Source organism: Rhinopithecus bieti, unplaced genomic scaffold (assembly GCF_001698545.2).
Source record: "Rhinopithecus bieti isolate Rb0 unplaced genomic scaffold, ASM169854v2 scaffold_2723, whole genome shotgun sequence".
NCBI classification, from domain to species: domain Eukaryota; kingdom Metazoa; phylum Chordata; class Mammalia; order Primates; family Cercopithecidae; genus Rhinopithecus; species Rhinopithecus bieti.
Genome location: NW_016804119.1, coordinates 3,666,802 through 3,680,371, shown reverse-complemented (window position 1 = coordinate 3,680,371; position 13,570 = coordinate 3,666,802).

Genomic DNA, 13,570 nt, shown 5'->3' with positions numbered 1-13,570 from the left:
ACTTCAGTAGATAATGCTAAAAAATTTCCCCAAACAATTGCATGAATTTACACTCCCAAAAGTGTACAATATGAGAGTTACCATTGCCCCACATCCTTGCCAACCTTGGTACTTTCCATTTTTAGCAATCTGAAGAGTATGTAATGGTATCCACTATGATACTGATTGGTTTCTACCTCTAAAGAGGTCAAGGACCTTTTCTTATACAATTGGAGTTCATTGGATTTTCTTCTTGTAAAGTCACTTTGAAGTGATTAGTCAATTTTGCTATTGGATTGCCTGATTTTTTTTTCTAGTTGGATTTGTATTTTCCTCAGTTGATGAGAATTGTTATGGATAAAGATAGAATTTCATCAGACTCATTTCTGCCTTCACTGGGATAGTTATATTATGTTTTTTTCTTGTATTTGTGCTGGTGATAAATACACTAAATGAGTTTCTAATATTAAACCAACCTTGCATTCCTGACATAAACACATCTTGGCTATGATACATTGCCATTTTTATATCTAGCTCTATTTAATTTGCAAACTTTGGCTTAATATTTGTGCCACTATATGCCTAATTAAGATTTGCCTATACTTTTATTTTTTTCATATTGTTGAGTTTGGGTATTAATTTTATAATTAGCCACAGAAAATGAGCAAGAGTTTGACTAGGAATAGAGTAATTTATTCCTAAAGTTTCGGTACAATTTGGTGGTATACCTAAAGTTTAGCCATCTTGACCTAAAGTCTGCTTTGTGGGATGATTTTTACTACTGATTCTTCTGAATAGTTTTAGAACTATTCAGGTTTTCTACTTGTTTTCTGAGGCTATTATACTAAATTACATATTTTTATTAATTTATTCATTAATCTAAATGTCAAAGTATGTGAAATTGTTCAAAATATTGTCTTATAGTCTCAATGTCTGCAACATCAGTGGTTATGTCCTTTATTTTATTTCTGACATTAACTACATGTGCCTTCTCTTTTTTCATTGTATTTAGACTCCCCAGAGGTTTATCAATTTTATTACTTTTTCACCAAACAAGTTAGGGTTTTGTTGATTCTACTGTATGCATTTTAAAATACGTATTATTTAGTATTTATTTTATTATTTTCTTATGTCTACTTTCTTGAGTTTTTTTAATCTCTTGAGAAGAAAGACCGAATTCAGTTTGTCTTATTTCAATTCCAGTAATATGATTTTAAGCTATTCATATCTGTCTTAGTCCATTTAGTCTTGCTTAAAAAGCAATACCTGATGCTGGGTAATTTATACAGAAAAGAGGTTTATTTGGCTCACAGTTCTGCAGGCTGTATAAGAAACATGGAACCAGCGTCTGCTTCAGGTGAGGCCTCAGGCTGCTTCTACTCATGGCAGAAGGTAAAGGGAAGCCACCACATGCAGAGATCACATGAGAAGAGAGGAAGCAAGAGATAGGGATGTGGAGGTGCCAGGTTCTCTTTAACAACAGCTCTTGTAAGAACTAATAGAGCAAGAACTCACTCATTACTAGGAGGATAGCACCAAGCCATTCATGGAGCACCCGCTCCCATAACCCAAACATCTCCCATTAGGATCCGTCTCCAATACTGGGGATAAAATTTCAACTTAAGGTTTGGAGGGGTCAAATATTAAAATATCCAAATATCCAAATATCTCTCTAAATGTTTTCTAATTTCCAACTTGACTGCTTATTTGACCCATGGACTATCATGGGTCACTTAGAAGTGACTTCTTAATTTTCAACCTTTCAAGAATTCAATAATATTTTTGTTTCAGATCTCCATCTTAACAGCAAAGTGATCAGAAAATATACTTTTTGTGATATGAATCCCTTAACTGTGTTGAGATTTTCTTAATGGCTCAGTCTCTGATCAAGTTTTACAAATATTCTGTGCGTGCTTTAGTAATGCATGTTTTGTTGCTACTGTGAGTGTAGTGTTTTGTCTTTTGCTTAAGTCAATTTGTTAATGATGTTGTGTAGATTTTCTATATCCTCACTGACTTTTTCCACCTGTTTAATTTACTCATTAATGAAAGAGATATGTTAAAAATCTCCCACTATGATTATGAATTTGTACATTTTCTGTGGTTCTGACAACTTTGGATTTATATATTTTGAGGCTGCATTATTTAGTGTATACTGATTAGGTTTTTAAATATTCTGATGAAACTATTATCATTGTGATATGATCATCATTACTGGTAAGTATTTTGCCTAAACACTTTGCCTAAATAAAGTTTATTTTAGCTGATGTCAATATGTCTACCCAGGTTTCTTTTGGTTAGTATTTGCTGCATTATATATCCATTTTCATCTTTTTTCTTTGACATTCCTGTATCTCTATGTTTTAGATGTGTCTCTTGTAAATAGTGTACAGTTGGATTTTTTTGGCCCAGTCTAGCAAACTAATTTTAACTGAAGCCTTACATTACATTTAATGCAATTACTAATATATTTGGATTTAAATCTACTATTTTTGTACCTGCTTTGTGTTCTGCCTTTTTTTTTTTTTTTTTATTTTTTTCTCCCCCCTTTTTAATTTTTTCTTTTTTTTTTTTTTTGCCGCCTTTTCAATTATTCCTTTTTTCTTCTTTCTGGCTTATGTTTGGACTGCTGGAGTAATCTTTATTCTTCTTAGTTCATTTCTTTTCCACCAGTTTAGAAGTTTTACACTCTATTGTTAGGTTTATTGGTTATTCTTTAAAAAATATAAAATACACAGTTAATAAAGTCTAAAGTTAGTGACCTTTTAAAGCTTCTCCAATACAAGATAGGACATTAGAACCCTTTACTCAATTTGCACATTCCAATATATTACTATTTTCTTATTTTACATGTGTCTTATATTTAAGCCTCCTACTCATTTTTATTGTTATGATTACTCAAATTATTACCAATGGTGAAATAACAGAGTGCAGGTGGAGGGCAAAGCATTGGGAGATTAAGTGGCACTCAGTCACCTTGGTGATAAAGGTTACTATGAAGACTGTGTTGCAGACAGGCTGCCTCTGACTAACTTGAAGACCAAACAAAAAGGAAAAGATAGCCGGACATGGTGGCTCACGCCTGTAATCCCAGCACTTTGGGAGGCCGAGGCGGGTGGATCGTAAGGTCAGGAGTTCAAGACCAGCCTGAGCTACATGGTGAAACCCCGTCTCTGCTAAAAATACAAAATTTATCTGGGTGTGGTGGTGTACGCCTGTAATCCCAGCTACTTAGGAGACTGAGGCAGGAGAATTGCTTGTGAACCGGGAAGCAGAGGTTGCAAAGAGCTAAGATCCCACCACTGCACTCCAGCCTGGGCGACACAGCGAGACTCCTCAAAAAAAAGAAAAAAAAAAAAAACAAGATAAATGAGTCCTTGCATGCCCAACTTAAGACATATGTTAGAAACATCAGAAAACATCTATGGTTACCTTAAAAGAATCCCTTATCTTTTTTTACCATGCCAGCTAAACGCACAACCCCTCCAGATTCCACACATTAAACAAGAAAATAATTTTAAAGCCAATAAAGTACAACTGTGGGCCTCATTACCCAGAAGCAGGTGACTTGATGTATTGATGAAATGACCTACTGAAGGCAAGTTATAGTGCCATCTGGAGGTAAATATTTGGTGAGGTTGGGTGAGATGCTATTGAACAGTATTTGCCTTAAACCAGCAACAATATACAGTGCCATTTCTCCCAGAGCCAGAATACACAATGTGAAAACCAAGAAGTGGGGGTAGGACTGGCCCCTCTTCCTTATTCCACCTAATCACACACTTATGCAATTTTTGCCTCCTACATTTGCAATCTTGGAGCGGGTGGGTTTGAGAATCCTAGTGTCTCAAGGAGAAACACTTCCACTAAAGAACCCAATTATGGTTTCAAGCGGAAGCAGAGACGGCCTCTTGGCCATTTTGGGCAAGTCATGATGCTAAACCATCAGGCAGAGAAGGAGGTACCTTTACTAAGCTAGTAAAGGTGCCAATTGATCCAATTATTAGGAGAAAAATATGTTGTTGCTATACAGTGCAATCAAGAAGAATTAGGAGTAGAACCCAGACTGTTCAGTAGGGAGGTTCTTCATACTCTACATCCAGAATAATGGTCAGCGGATAATTGCAGCAATGCAATAAAGAGGAAGCATTAATGACTTGGATCCTTTGGGTCACCCCACCAGGTAAAAATTGCCAAGGAACCAAAGTGCTAGAAGAAGGTAAGAGAGACATAAAATGGTTATCAATTTAGGCTTTGCAACCAGCTATAGCAGCAGAAACTGAAGCTATTATGTTTTACGGTAACTAATTGTTTCTTTCCCACCTAATTTCACCCTGGTATCTTCCATGAAGAGCACTTTTCATGGCTGTTGTTATAATTTCAGTTTCAGAAGTAGAGCAGGAACGACTTCCCTCTGCAGTGACAGGAGAACTAATACCGGGCGTCTCTGAGTTAAGGATGTGAGCTTGTTCATCTAAACAAAAGAACATAATGGGTGCTCAGTGGCAGCAGGGATGACCTGTGCCTCTCCAGATCCATCATTCACTCGTCTCTGCTCATTTCTGTGCACTGGGAGGCTGACGTCTCGGGACCGCATCATCAACTTCCCCTTGCCAGTGGGAGGCACTGGCCAGAGAGTGAAGGGTGGGAGGAAAGAAGTCAGGGTTTTTATTCCACCTGTTCCCTCCCCCACAGTTCTGGCAGTGGCTGCATTCCCCTGTGCCACAAATGCTATAAAGCAGCCCATCTTCCAAGGCTACTGCACTTGCCCCATCAGGTCTAGGTTGGTACCCATTTCCCACTGCTGCTTTTCCTTGGATGCTGCACCATCTCTTTTTGGACCTCTTAATCCTGCCTACATCTCTGTTTAGTCCCTTCATTAGCCTATGTTAATTAATTAATTAATTTGAGACGGAGTCTTGCTCTGTCGCCCAGGCTGGAGAGCAGTGACGCGATCTCGGCTCACTGCAACCTCCATCTCCCGGGTTCAAGCAATTCTCCTGCCTCAGCCTCCTGAGTAGCTGGGACTACAGGCATAAGTCACCACTCCTGGCTACTTTCTGTATTTTTAGTAGACACGGAGTTTCACCGTGTTGGCCAGGCTGGTCTGGAACTCCTGATTTTAGGTGATCCTCCTGCCTTGGCCTCCCAAAGTGCTAGGATGACAGACGTGAGCCACCGTGTCTGGCCAAGTCTATGTTTAATTAAGCTCTTGAATATGCCATCAGCTTCCTATTTGAATCCTGATGGATACATCCATGTATTTACCACCTGCTTCCTCCTCGTACCTCAGACCTTCCACCTGGGATCATTTTCGTTCTATGATCAAATCGTCTTCCGTGAAGGAGGGTTTCAGTTTGCTTTTACCATATGCCGTAGTACCAGTTTGGTGCCGCTTTTACTTTTGTTCCCCTCATCTCAGGAGACTGTTGAAAACTACAGCTCATTTTTATGATCAGATTAAGCCTATGCTCATCAGTCAATAGCAGGTTTGAATGCTCTGCTTACTTTTTAGAGTTCTCACTTTCTAAATTTTATCTAGGAAATTCCTCACTAGATTGTCCTTCCATTATTTTATAAAGACTGTTTTGAGTATTTTATCCCCCACTTTTAATTACTTTCAGCAGAGGAGTTGATCCATATAGCCTGGCCTGCCACTCTCAAAAATGAGAAAGTTCTGCCCTCTCTTACGTGTTTTTTGTTTTCCCCTAAGATTTTTGCTTTTCTTTGCTATTTCACGTAGGTTCTTGGGAAGAATCTCCCCTTAAATCTTGGATGAGAAATATGACAATAGAGAAAGACAATTCACTTTCAAGATATCAAAATACTATTAATATAACAGAAAAACAAAAGAAGTATTAATATTAGCCATCTATTTTTACGTAGGGAATTATCCCAAAGCTAAGCATCTTAACACACGCTATCTTACGGTTTCTGTGGTCAGGAATCTGAGCACAGCTTAGCTTGGTCCTTGGCTTATGGTTTCTCACTAGGCTGAAATCAAGATGTTGACTCAGGGTCTTCATCCTCCTCTGAAGGCTCTACTGGGGAATGACCCACTTCCAAGTTTATTCATTGGCTTTTGGCAACACACGGTTCCTCATAGGGTATTGGAATGAGAGCCTCAGTTCCTTTCTAGTTGTTGGCAGGGGCTTCCCTCAGTTCCTTACCTCATGAGTCTCTCAAAAGTGGCAGCTTACAATATAGCCACTTACTTTATTAATAGATGAAAATCAGAGAGGCAATAGAGTTTGCTAGCAAGTCACACAGTTCTTTGTAATCTAATATTGGAAATGACATTCCATCACTTTTGCCATATACCATCAGTTATAAGTAAGTCACTAAGTTTAGCCCATACTTTTGGGGAGGAGGCTACACAAAGACACGAGTATCAGGAAGTGGAGATCATTGGGAGATATTTTGGGAGGCTGACAATCCCACAAAAATGATTTCTGAATTTCCATCTGTATCTCAGCATTCAATAGCTATGTACCTATTTCAGCACGTTGGCAGAAGCAAAACAATAGCAACGTGTTTACAGCTTGTATCATGCGTGAAATACTTCCACTCTCAAAGCACATTCATTTGGCTATTTCTTCAGTAGGTTCATCAAATAAACCACTTTCTTTCAAGCAACTCTCAGTTATCAGTACGTCCTGCTGGGTGGGTATTGTCATCTGCAGAGTACAGTGTCAACTTTTTGTTTAAGTATTGCTTTGAACGTGGAAGAGCTGCTTTGTCATCCTGTTTACAAACCTCACAGGAATGCAATTCCAAGGTCTCTTGTATGTCATGAGTTTGATTTTGACTGAAGAATGATGAAAGTGTGGCCCAACCATCTTTCTGCTTATGGACAGCAATTCTATTACCTGATACTGAGCTCTAATTATTCCCGGACACACAATTAAAGGTGTGAATAAATAATAATATACTTCTAATTTCTATTTCACTCATAGCCTTTGCCATTTTTGTTCTATTATCAACAACTGATTTTTTCATGACATACATTCCATAAATTATATGCACTATGTTGTTAACGACGTGTAAGACCAAGAAATATCTCCACCACCGAGTAGAAGTATAGTGAAATTCATCATATCTCAGGTAGAAAACATCTGATTGTTTCTCTATGTCCAAATGTTCAATGTATAAGATACAAAAGTAGTACATAAAATAATTTCGTGCACAGCTTAATATAACTTGGAACTTTTCAAAACATGTTTTCTAGAAAGAACTTTAAAGAATCATAGTTTCAGCAAATTTTGAAAATCCATCTTCTACTTCAAAAAATGGTTGACAGTGTTATGCAATCAATTTTACAGCTTTAAGATTTTAGCTTTACTGACTCAAAACTATAAAGAATCTTTTAAAGCATGCTTATAAAATCTGTTGTTTTGAAGTTTGATTAGTGAGAACAAAATGTGTTTGGGGATCTCATTTCCAACACTTTTCTGTTTTTTTTTTTTTCATGCTCTTTGCACCCATTATGATGTCTGGATCAAAGATGATTTAGCACAGAAGTTGTTACACACGATTTTAGAGAGTTTCATTTCCACTTCAAGAAATTTAAGTAAGCAAAATTGTCGATCTTTTTGAAATTCATCTTCACAAATGTAAACAATTTTCAGATAACACTTTTTCTAAAAGATACACAGCCTAAATGTAACTAACTAAAAAACATCAAGTACAGTCATTAAAGATTATTTTCGTTAATAATATGAATGGTAGAATACCAAACAATTCTACAAGGGAGGCTGCCTATCACAAAAATGATCTCTGGATTCCGTGGAATCTAATCTTTGCTGTTCTGACTCATGTTATTATTGATATTTTTACAATCACTTGCCAGTTCCAAGAGGAGACAACATTCTTTCTAATGGCATTTAACTAAAGCACCCTTAATCTTCATACCAACACTCAGTCTATTTCCTGAGTTATATAATTATGCGGAAGTTCTCAGTAATTGTTTCTGGACCTGAAAGGCATGGTGTAGTGGATGGAGTGCCCCCAGGACTGAAGCACTGGTTGATCCCAGCTGCTGTGAGTGTTGATTGCTGACAGCTGGCAGTCGAGTCTTCCCTGGTAAGGACTGCCTTCAGAGCAAGGGAGCTGCTTCACCCAAAGTCACAGCCCCTTCCTGGGTCAGCTCACATCTAAGGACTGCTCTATTAAATCAGCATTGTTTATGCTGGAGGCCATGAGCCTGTTTATGCTGGAGGCCATGAGCCTGAGGTTTTCTCCATACTTTGAGTTCCTACCTAATAAACAGCAACCTAACTCAGTAAGTAAACAAACCGAAATGTAACTTAGTAGTATACTTTTTGTAACAAATAGCAAGGTTTCAGCCCATCACAAACAGCCAAGCTTCAACCAATCACAGGCAGCTAACTGATCATATCCGTGCCCAAATAAGGCAAATGCCTAGCTGTAGCCAATCAGATGATTTCTCTACTTTGCTTCTGTGTCCAGCTTATACAAACTCACTGCTCTTTTGGTTCGGAATGTTGCCCTACTCATGAATTGTTCTCTACTCAAATAAACTGTGTTCGATTTGTCTGAAGTTTTTATTTTAATAGGTCAGTGAGTGGTATAAAGGCCCAGTCCCCTTTCCCCAGTTCAGGACATCTCTTTGGAGCCATCTAGCTGCAGAGCTTCCTGTAGGATTGGCTGAGGTTTCTGTTATGACTGCATAGTAGTTCACCTTCTCCCACTGCCTAATCCTACTTCCTTTGCTCTCCTACAAGGGTGAATCCTGAGAGCAGGAAATTAATAGGGGTGCTCTCAGGATTCACACTTGTGGGGGAGTTCTAACCTCTGTTTCAGAGTCAGTTTCCTGAAGAATCATCTGTACCTTATAGGCTTTCACAATCACCATTATTTATTTCAGCCTCTTACTCCTATCATCATATAATTACACACACATTTATATTTTGATAAAAATTTAACTTTGAACACACACAAGATTTTCACTCCAAGCTACATTAGAATGCTTAAATTTGAAAATGACTATTAAGATTTTTAACGATAGGAACATGATTTGTTCATATTTCCGATGTTATTGCGCTAGTTAGATAGGCTGGTAACCCAATCCATCACGTATTCATCATGACTACACAAGTTCAGGGATGCCACAAATGAACTTCAAATTGGCACTCAGTGGTTCAACCTCCGAAAGACTGAGATGAGATCAAAGTCAAATACAAAAATTTGAACAAATATTGAGGCTGAAGCTGAATTTGAATGCAACCCAACTATGTGCATGTTTGTGTGTGTATGTATGTTTACTTAAGCATGAAGTCAAGAATGGCAAGACACACAGAAAAACATGGATACTACATTGGTTTTCTAGGACTGTTGTAATAAAGTATTATAAACCAAGCAGCTTAAAACAACAGAAATTATCCAGGCACGGTGTCTCATGCCTGTAATCCCAGCACTCTGGGAGACTGAGGGCGGGCAGACCACTTGAGGTCAGGCGTTTGAGACCAGCCTAGCCAACATGGTGAGATCCTGTCTCTTCTAAAAATACAAAAATTAGCCGGCCGTGGTGGCAGGTGACTGTAGTCCCAGCTGCTTGGGAGGTTGAGGCAGAATTGCTTGACCCCAGGAGGTGGAGACAGCAGTGAGCCAAGATCATGCCACTGCACTCCAGCCTGGGTGACAGAGGGAGACTCCATCTCAAAACAAACAAACAAGCAAAAGCAGCAATGTATTCTCTCACAGATGTGGAGGCTAGAAGCTGGAAATGAAGGTATCAGCAGGACCATGCTTCCACTGTAGGCCCCTTGGTTTCTTGTTCTAGCTTCTGGTGGTTGCCAGCCATCCTTGGTGTTTTTTGGCTTGAAGACGCATAACTTGAATCTCTGCCTCCATCATTACATGGCCTTCTTCCCAAGTATTTTCTCTGCATCTTCAAATACCTCTCTCCTTATCAGATTAGCAGTCATTGGATTTAGGGCCCACTCTAATCCAGTATGTCCTCATTTTAACTTGATCACATCTGTAAAGGCCCTCAAAGAAGGTCACATTCACAGGTACTGAGGATTTGAATTTTAACATACATATTTGGTGGAGGGGACACAGTTTAACTCACAACAGATATAACATATATCTTTGGAAGGAGAAGCACCTGGTGAATGGGTAGGAAGGGAGAGGTCAATCAAGGTAAGCAAAGAAAAAAGAAATGAGGATGGGAAAGAATGCAGTAAAAATATCTTCATAAGGATAAACTGCTCTGTTAATATAAAATTCTGTGCATGTGTATGAAGAAATTAGAATAAAGAGCTAGCTCTGTATTAATTTGTAGGCATAACATTCAATAATTCTTTTATATGGCTTATTGTGTGTCAGGCACTGTTTTAAGCACTTTCTATACATTAACTCCTTTAATCCTTATGTCTCAATCCATGATATAGATACTATTATTATTACACCCATTTTACTGATGATAAAACTGGGACATAGAGAGACATAGCTAGTAAAGTGGTTGAGCCAGCATTCAAACCTGGGCAGCCTGGCTTCAGAATCTGTGCTCTTAATCACCTTGGTATACGTAGTATGACTCTGTTCTTCAGCAACTAAAACAATATATGTGTGTACAAATGCATATGTATACATTTATATTTTAGAAGACATAAAATTAAAGTATCAAGATCAAAAATAAAATCTTGGATTCTAATCAGCTCTGTCAGGGCTCACAGATGAATGAATGATAAATATTCTGGTTGGCCTATTTTGTGTCATTACCCAGATGCCCAGACTAAGTTTTTTTAGGGGGAGGAGGAGGGGCATTAGTGCTCGGACATTCTTGTCAGAGTCACGTGGAGTGGGTTACTTAAAGGAAAGAGAGGATCTGTTACCAGAGGTAGGAGGAGATGGCAGCTGATAGACTTGCAAAAACTATAACTAGTCCTGTCTCCTTGAGAGGAGACAGTGTAACCTTCAGTGTACTCCTTCAGTGTAACCTTTCCTACCCTTTGCTTAGATGTAAACAGCAGAGCAGCTGAAGGTCCTTCACTCATCAAACAAAAATGCAAAGAGAAAGGGCTATAGGGAACCCCCCCACAAAAATCACACCCATTTTCCCATGCCCTTTGTTCAGAAAATAATTAATTGTGGAAATGACATCTGTTGCCTCCCCACTTCCCCCCACCCAGACCCAACAGAAATGGGGACCCTGTCTCTACTTCCTCCTACAAGTCCACCAGGGGCAGGTTACCATTTGGGGTTATTCAATGGTGTGATGGGAGAATATGCTGCATTTAGTTCAGGGGCATCCAATCTTTCAGCTTCCCTGGGCCACCTTGGAAGAAGAATTTTCTTGGGCTGCACATAAACTACATTAACACTAATGATAGCTGATGAGCTTAAAAAAATTCCAAAAATCCCCAAAAACCTCAATGTTTTAAGAAAGTTTATGAATGTATGTTGGGCCACATTCAAAGCCATCCTGGGCCACATGAGGCCCATGGGCTGCAGGTTGGACCAGTTTGATTTAGATCATCTCGTGATTTTAGGCTCTGCCAGTGTGGGGATTATCCCACCTGTAGGGATTATGTGGTGCTCTAGGATTATCTTGGGTTTGGGGTTGATCCCCCACATGGAAGGATTCTCTGGTGGTGCCATCGGACTATCTTGGTTTTAGGGTTGACCCCTCACATGGAAGGATTCTCTGCTACTTTGATGTTCCTCATGACCTGGTGCCACCTGTTCTACAGTATCAATGTGTGAGTCCTTGACTCAGACCTACTTCAAGGTAGGTTAAGGTGTCTTCCTGTCTACCAGTTCCTGTTTCAGGAACTTGGGATGACCTTGTGAAGGGTAGGAAGTTTCTATTTTCCTTTGGAGTGCTGTTCCAAGAGGTAATAATAGTGGAACTTGAGTTTCAGCAGTTGATGAGAATGGTGGCCCCTGTGTCTAAGAAGTATGAGAATTACAATATTGGGTAGCAGAGACTGACAAGGATGGTGATATAGGTTGAGCATCCCTTATCCAAAATACTTGAGACAGAAAGTGTTTCAGGTTTGACTTTTTATTTTGTATTCTGGAATATTTTTATATACATAAAATCAGAGATTTTGGGGATGAGACCCAAGTCCAAACACAAAATTCATTTGTTTTCATTTCATTTATATATGCCTTCTACACATAGCCTGAAGATAATTTTATACAGTATTTTTGTGCATGAAATGAAGTTTTTTGTTTGTTTGAAGACAGGGTCTCACTCTATCAACCAGGCTGGACTACAGTGGCACCGTCACAGCTCACTGCAGCCTTGACTTCCTGGGCTCAAGCAATCCTCCCACCTCAGCCTCCCTAGTAGCTGGGAAAAGAGACATGCATCACCATGCCCCACTAAGTTTTAAATTTTTTATTGTAGAGATGGGAATCCCACTATGTTGCTCAGGCTGGTCTCAAATTCCTGGGCTCAAGTGATCCTCCTGCTTCAGCCTCCCAAAGGGCTGGATTACAGGCATGAGCCACTGTGCCCTGCCCCATGAAACAAGGTTTTGACTGCAATCTATCACATGAGATCAAGTGATGGATTGAAATGTTGCACTTCTGGCATCATGTCGGTGCTCAAAAGTTTTGATTTTGGAGCATTTCTGATTCGAGATTTTTGGATTAGGGATGCTCAACCTATACTTGTGTGCCAGTGTCTGATGGAAATGGTGGCCCCCTGTCTCAGGGACAGGGAGTGAAGGGAATAATGGATCCTGAGTTCTGGATATTTGTAGGAATTGCAGTAGCTGAGTCTTATGTGCTGAGAGATTTGGAGCTCTGTATTTCAGAGAATAAAGGAACCAGTGGTCCCTGTGACTTGCTAACTGATGAGAACAGAACAGAGACCTTATGTTTCAGGAACTAATGGGAATTATGGTCACTGTTCCTGGGGACTTAAGCAAGTCCCAGCCTAATCCACAAGCCATTCACTCATCTCTTCATTCATTCACTTAGCAAACATTTTCCTGAGCCCCTGCTCTGAGCCATGCCTGGGTGGAGTGATATTGAGGACACAGAGATGACTCAGACCTAGACTGTGCCCTCAGTAAATTCCCAAACACAGACCCAGACATAGAAAATAACAACACAACAGGATCAGGGCCAGGACAAGGACTGTGATGCGGTTACTGTCCTGATCTGTCTACAGGGCATCCAAGGTGAATGCAGAGTGACAGTAACTCCAGATCCCAAGTGAAAGCGAGGGGTCTGACAAAGGGTCCTTCTTAATCATACATGAATTTGTGTGCATGACAGGTTTAAATGTACCCAGTGTCAGTCCTTAGAAACAGCATATTTTGGCCAGGCACGGTGGCTCAAGCCTGTAATCCCAGCACTTTGGGAGGCCGAGACGGGCGGATCATGAGGTCAGGAGATCGAGACCATCCTGGCAAACACGGTGAAACCCCGTCTCTACTAAAAAATACAAAAAACTAGCCGGGCGAGGTGGCGGGCGCCTGTAGTCCCAGCTACTCGGGAGGCTGAGGCAGGAGAATGGCAAGAACCCGGGAGGCGGAGCTTGCAGTGAGCTGAGATCCGGCCACTGCACTCCAGCCCTGGCGACAGAGCGAGACTCCGTCTCAAAAAAAAA